This window comes from Mauremys mutica, chromosome 4 (assembly GCF_020497125.1).
Source record: "Mauremys mutica isolate MM-2020 ecotype Southern chromosome 4, ASM2049712v1, whole genome shotgun sequence".
Lineage (NCBI taxonomy): Eukaryota > Metazoa > Chordata > Testudines > Geoemydidae > Mauremys > Mauremys mutica.
The window spans coordinates 99,197,465-99,204,659 of record NC_059075.1 but is presented as its reverse complement, the minus strand read 5'-3'; the positions used below and the strand labels follow the sequence as shown (position 1 = coordinate 99,204,659).

Here is a 7,195-nt window from a genome sequence, read left to right as displayed (position 1 = left end):
TTATTTCATTTCATATTAATCAGAACTCACCATCCACCCCCACCCACCCCCATCAAATTTAACCCTATGGCAACAAGGGTAAGTAATCGCAGTCACCCTGGCTATTCAGTGAGGGGGGGGGTTAAACCCACTCAGTTCAACAGGATAAGTCAACTGTATTGTACTCAAACACAGGTCTGATCAGCCTGCTTGTTTTACTGTAAGCACATTTCTTAGGATTTTCCCCCCACCCACAACATACATTTCAGCTTTTTGCTGTAAATGGGTCACTTTTACACTCAAAACCCACAAGCGCTAGCTTCTCACAAACAATTGATTTTTTATTTAAAAGACATACAGCTCCTTGAAACCAAGCCAAGATGCTTCATTAACACTTTTAGCTCATTTAAGGGCCAAAGGCCTTTGAACAGAAACACAGATAGTCACAAAGCCCTTTTCAATAGGGTTTATTTTAAAATTTACAGCTACCAAGTTTTCTATCGCATGTTTGTCCCCTCACCATTCTCTAGCTGAATCCTTTTAGATTCCTTACAAATAGTCTTTTCCTTAAGCAGGAATCTGTAACTTTTTGTGCAGACTAGACGGCCAATATCACGCCGTGTCGTGGATAAATGACCCCGCGTTGTGCTTGGATCAGAATCACACGAGGCCCCTTTATTACGAGCATGCCGGGGGCGGGGACCAGCGAACTGGCTTACCCCTGAATAGAGATTTTTCAACGGGTTTTATAGCAAAAACCCCACAATTTGTGGGTCCTTGTTCACATGATTGCCATAACTGGAGAAATGCTGTGCAAGTGAGTGAGTGGAGACCCTGACTGTGTTTTAAAGAAAATGAACCAGAAGGTGCCTCCAATTTTTCCACTCCAGCTGTAAGCAGGTTATTTTCTTTAAAACACAGTCAGGGGCTCCACTCAACTGCACAGCATTGAATAAGGTCCCCCCTTGCACTAAATGTTCTTGGCTTAGGCACAGACATTGCACAGCAGAACCTCTGGCAATCACGGTGTTTAATCAGCTTTCCAAACCCAGCTCAGCACATAGGCCCCAGAGCTTGTGGTTTATATCCACTGAAGTCCAAGACACTCAGTCGTGGGGCTGTTGGCCTGGCGCATCTATGACACGGCCCTCGCAATCTTCACAAAGCTTTTCCCTCAGGCAGTGCTTAAGGGCAGCATAAACAGCAACGCGTACAATAGTCTGCGTGACTTTTTTACGCTCACGACGTGGCACTGGCTCAGTTAGTTCTATGCCAAGCCTCCTCCGAAACCCCTCATGGCCATCATCCTCAGAGTCTTCTTCAACAATTTGTATCGGCATTGAGCAAAACCGAGGTGGGCCCAGTTCATCTTCCCTGCTTGATGCAACGCTGTCCAGGGCTTCCAGGCCGTCTAGAAAGGCATTGTCGAGCTGTTGAGAGATTTTCAGAACAGAAACAGTGTAAGCGCCACAGTGTTTGTTTTTAGATTTACACAACTCCTGGTTCCTTACCCGTTAAGAAGCGATTGCTTCTTAATCATTCATTTATCTGTGTGACGTCTTTACCATTCACCTTGTCCACCAGTGACTCCCCCCAGCCTCAATCGCATTCCACCTCTAAGTGGGTGGACAAAGAGAGGTCACCATGTTCATTGGGGTGTCTCACAAGCAGTTGGGTTTGGGGTTCTGGTTCCGGTTTATCCATCAATGGCTGGGCCGAAGGGCTCCCCTCGGTCACTCCCTCCTCCTCCTCCTCCTCGGCACTGTCGCTGATGTAGCGCTTTCTCCGCGGATAGTCAAAGACCCTTGGGATGAAGACAGTCTGAAGTTCTCACGGGGATGGTGAAGGAGTCCAGGTTTCCTCTCAGCAGCCTTCCCACGATTTCTAAACCATGTGTCCTTGGTAAGAGATGGCCTCATCTGTCCGGCGCTGGGACTTAAGGGGTAATGGTGCTGCACTCTGATTGGCCAGAGGGCCTTGGGAGGAGTTCTTAGTGGGGTCATACGGCCCACTTCCGGACGGGTCACCCTGCCCCGGAATTCTCCCTGATTGGTCAAAATCTCCTCTTAGGGCAGTCCTATCGGGTCAAACCCATCCTAATTGGTAGATGGCGGTCGGAGGAGTTCTTAGAGGGGTCACACGACCCACTTCTGGATGGGTCACCCCACCTCAGAACTCACCCTGACTGGTCAAATCTCCTCTCAGGGTGGTCCTTCTGGGATGAAACCCATCCTGATTGGTAGAGAGTGGTGGGAGGAGTTCTTAGAGGGGTCACATGACACACCTTGTTTCCAGTCATGTGGCCACCTTGACCCCGGAGTTAAACCCCCCCATGGGGCGGGACTTCCGGTGACAGGTGGGAGAGACTAAGGGGTCAACGGGTAGGGCTTGGGAGGGTCAAGGGGAGGGGTTAGGGTTTGATTGATGGTGGCGTTCCTGATAAATACCAAGATTACGTGGATAACGTGGAAAGAAATGTGGACTCGTTACCTCTGCACCGGGACTATGACTGCCCTATTGACCTACCACCTTGGTTGAAAGCTGCTTTTCCCTGTATTTATGCATTGTTGGGACCAGAATTAGTGGATCTCCCTGCGTGCAGTCATGAAAACCGGTCCTAAGAGCAGGCCCTTTTGGGGAAGAAGAAATGTGGGACTCTGCTATGCCTCTCTTTAGACAATCAGCTCCTGAACAAAGTGATCATTTGAAACCATGACCCTCTGCTGCGAATCCCACAATTGTTGGCTCACAGGAAATCTGCAAAGGGTTTCATCAAACTTCATCTGCAAGGATTTCCAATCTAACCCTCGTTTGGGCAAGAGACAAATTGAAGACAGATTTCAAAACAGACGATGGACATTTTAACGGTCTGATATGCTAGTTGAGCTAACTAAGGGTCCCCTGACCTTGAAACACTTCATCAGTGATGTATTTGGGGACAGTGTCATCTATTCGGGTGAAATACGTCTCTTTTTGGAGAACCCAGAGCAGCACACGCAGCACATCCAAACCTGGAGAGGTTTCGGCAGCATGGTCTCAACACAGAATTGGAAAAGCGGAACCTCCAGCCAACTCTCCACAGAGTTTTGGGGGTACATCCTCTCCCCAGAAGATGTTACCATTGATGCAAATAAGGTGGAAGCCATTCATAAATGGGGCGAAGTTGGAAGTCCTCAAGAAGTGCAGCGCTTCCTAGACTTCACTCATCCTGTGAAATCGAGACGTGCTGGCTCTCAGTGATGCTTAGACGGAAAACCACGCACCCCACACAGAGGTTGGAACCACCCACTGCCCAGTTGTCCTGAGGAGCCATGATGTCTTCAGGAGCTGGGTAAAGGGCACAGGGATCAGCCTCTCAAAGGTAGGGGAGGGTCATGTGAGGAGAGGGTCTAAGAGAGGAGGATCGTGGGCTAGGCTCTGTATTTAGGCTTGGCAGTGATCGAGAGAAGGGAGAGGGCTGTTAGAGGGCAATGCGAGGTGGGAGGGGGGTCGGAGATGGGGACAAGGCCTGAAAAGTTCAGCTGCTTTAGATCAACTGTGCCAGAGAATCACTGGTTGAAGTGACTGAAAGCTCTGAGCTGGGGCTGGCCAAAATCCTCCTCCTCAGATGGGAACATCCCAAAAGTCTGTAGAAGCTCAGCCTCTGAGGTGAACGTTGTGGCCCTAACCTCTCTCTGCTCTATACCTCACAGGATTCCAGCCGGCTGTTCCAATCCAGGAGGAAAACTGTGCCACCGAAGTCTCCCAGCACCTGGTCAGTGAAGTGCCACTTAACCCCGCTGTGATGCACAGACCTTGCCCTGGCTGGCTGCACAGGGCTGAATTTCACCCCGTCAGAGCGTAAGGAAATAATTGTCTGAAAGCCTTTTTCTTTTTGGATGTCTGTCTAGTGGGAAAGAACCATGGGGATTTTTAGCCTGTTTTGCCCCCATGCCTGGTGCTTCAATGATGCAGAGACGTGCTGATGCATTGGTTGATTTCCCCACCTTTTAATCTACTCTCTTCTTCTCTTTTAACAGGTATTTTAAGGGTCCCCCGTGCATCATATGGGCATTCTTGAGTGTGCAGATTGCATCAGACCTGCACCTGAATAATTAATAGTGACTGACATATGCAGACACTAAAGTTCTGCAGCCAAATTCTCAGAAACCTTCCTCTTCAATGTAAGATCAGGATTTTGGTTTAAATTTATTTTTATTTAAAAAAAATTGCTAAGCAGATGCTACACTGTAAGAAGAGGAAAGAGAATCAAAAACTGAAAGATTGTTACTAAAACCAGTGAACAACTGCAGAGAGTGGAGACCCGGCAAAGCAAACAAATGAATACTGTGAGTAAATAACCTGAAAGCAAATGGGGAAGAAAACCTCATCTGGGTAATTGTGGCTCTTGGGACAAAAATTGGGTTCCTGGTACGTAGCCTGGCTGAGATCATCCCTTTTGCCTGGGATTCCAATGTCATTCTCTGTGTGGTGTCCTTATTTTATTCCTAGGAAAAAGATCCCCAAAGGAGATGTAAGGATCCGGAACTCTAATGTCTGCCAGAAACTTCAGCCACCTTCACAGGTAGAAGTCACTGGCTTTCCTACTATGCCGCTAGTGCTCTTCCTGCTCTCCAGATCTGCTCCCTCCAGCAGGACAGAGACACCCCTTAACTCCCCGAGTCCTGATTTCCTGCCATTCAAGGGGCTGAGGGTTTGCATTGCCCCCACCCCAACCATCTGAGACTTTTCCTATGGGAATCTCCCTAGAGCAGGGGAGAAATCTGTTCTTTCATTAGAACCAGTCTGCTCAGTAAATCCACCCACACTGACCTCATCTCAGCTGCTTTGTTTATCCAAGATTAGTGGTATCTTAGGAAAACCCTTAGCGTGTCGGGGTGTGAGGTGGAGCAGGGGATGCAGGAGCACCAGCAGATTCCCCTGAAGAACACCACCCTGTCTTTCTCTGGTCAGGTTAAAGCTCGCCGTCCATTGCGGAGGTGAAGACCGGATGGGAGCTGCTGGATTGACCTTGATGTGCCATGTCAGGACCTACATCTCAGGGGTGGCCAGCAGCAGATGTAACACGTGTGTCCAGGAATGGGCTAAATAACCTATGTTGAGAGGTAAGTAAAATCATGGCCACATGTAGACATCACAGGAATTGGTGGGGATTGACCCAGGGTTCTTCAGCACAAGCCCCTCTCACTCACTGTCAACAAATCCAGCTCCACCCACTAGACCACACCCCATTCCAGAGCCCCAGAACCCAGGAGCCCTGATTCTCAGACCCAGGCCTCACATCACAAGGCCAAACCTCCTCCCGTTATGGGCGCTGCAGAAGGGACCATTGGCAAAAAAATACCCTCTGCATTCCCTCTGTCAGAGACTGCGGCCACGGGTGACAAGTGAATGAGCTGAGATCTCCCCTGTGGGAATCCGAGGGGCTGCACATTTGGGGTTTCACAGGGACGGCCTCTGGCAGCCATTGACAGAGTGTTCCTGGCAGGAGATTTTCCATCTCTTACAAAGGGTTTCTGTTCCCACAGATCTCAGCAGCTCAGCAGAATGCGGGAGAGCCGAGTGCTGATGGGCTAGAGGGTCCCAGAAGTCGCTGTGCAGCAAGGGCAGTGTCTGCAGTCACCGTGGGCCACACCCTGCGCTCCAGACAACCCAGGCTGGTTCCCTGGATTGCAAAGGGGACTTTGGCTTGGGGAATCGGTGCTGGTGCCTGTGTCCACATCTGGGATGTTTTTCTGAGGCTACTCCATGGTCCATGAAGCGCCATGAAAGCAAGAGGAGAATGGACATTAGAGAGTGAGGCCGGGACCTCTGCGGAGCTGCTGCAGTCAAACATCCACAGCCAGAAGAGAGACGATGGGAAACGCGCTTCACTGGCTGGCCACAGCCGCAGCAGCTGTCTCAGAAAGCTCTGCTCATGCTCCAGCCAACAGAGGCAGGACGAAGAGCCACACAGGGAGAGCCTGGGTTGCAATTAGCAAGTCGCGGTTTTTTCAGTGGATTATGCTGCCCTGACCGTCTATTTCCTGCAATGTGCACATCCAGCCTCCCTAGCTGACCTCAATGGGAGTTAGGTTCTCCGTGCCCACAGGACAGGGCTGGCCTTACCATGAGGTGAACTGAGGCGGCTGCCGCAGGTGCCAAACTGTGGCAGGGCACCACTAGGACCCAGAGCGTAGAAAATTGTGTCTGGTGCTGGTGCATATGTTTTCTCTCTGCTGTAGATGCACAGAGATGGTGGAGTGCTGTGCTGGAGGAAGGGGGCACAAGAGACATAACAGGCAGGCAGGAGAAAAGGGGAGAGGGAATAACAGAAAGCAGCAGGAGCTGCAGGGAGAGAGAGGAGGAGGAGCCTCTAATGTTCCTCTCGAGCACCCCCGGGAGTCTGGACTAACACCAGCTTGTCAGGGAGCTTCCTATTTCCTGCTGCTTCCCTGAACCCGCTTGAGGAGAACAGGCAGTCAACTGAAGTAGTAGGAGCCGAGTAGGCCCTTAAGATGCTGATATCTTCCCTCATTCAGACCCTGCTACCAGCCTGCTTATTTGTCCCCTGCCACTCTAGCTGGCACAGAACAGCAGTCATGAGTGAAAGAAGAAAACGCCCCTGTGAGGCAGCATTCAGAAAAAGAAAGAAAGCAAAGGAAGCTTTTCTGTCTAAGCAGGAAGGAGCTCTCCTGAGATACATAGACAAAAATGTTCATGGTGAGCCTTCTGGCCCCAGTGAGGATGTGAGTGGTGAGGAGATGCCTGATCTTCCAGGTAGTCAGAGTGCAGGAGACCTGGCAGCTACTGCAACATCCATATCTCCATCTCAGATGGATGCAACCATGCACATTCCTGAAGAAAAGTATAGCTCAGAGAAGAGTGTGGTGGAGGCACAAGAAACAGCTGCTGCTGAGTTCAGTTCCTTAAATCTAGGTGATCCAGGACTGTGGACCCACTTGAGCAGTAGCCTGAGGGACTTCCTTGTACTGCATGGGCCACAGCAAGTGAAAAACTTCACATTCCCCAAAGACAATGAAAATAGAAGTTTCCATCCAACACATTCCTGGTGTGAAATCCCCAATGGTGACAAAGTGGAGAGGCCATGGCTTATGTACTCAAAAACCCAGAATACTGCATACTGTTTTTGTTGCAAACTCTTCTAGTCTAATGTTCCAGCCACACTGAGTTCTACAGGAACAAAGGACTGGAAAAATCTGGCTAGAAATGTGGC

General features: G+C 49.9%; 1 long non-coding RNA gene across 2 annotated transcripts; it reads left to right on the top strand.

Annotated features, from left to right (window-relative positions):
- Positions 1-3,250: 3,250 nt before the first annotated feature.
- LOC123370495 lies at positions 3,251-4,968 on the top strand. 2 transcript variants are annotated; one of them, XR_006579434.1, is made up of 5 exons: positions 3,251-3,310; positions 3,672-3,819; positions 3,999-4,307; positions 4,471-4,543; positions 4,933-4,968. It is a non-coding gene; the product is annotated as an uncharacterized LOC123370495 (long non-coding RNA). The 2 variants fall into 2 exon arrangements; XR_006579435.1 differs by having other exon boundaries at positions 3,275-3,340.
- The last annotated feature ends 2,227 nt before the right edge of the window (positions 4,969-7,195 follow it).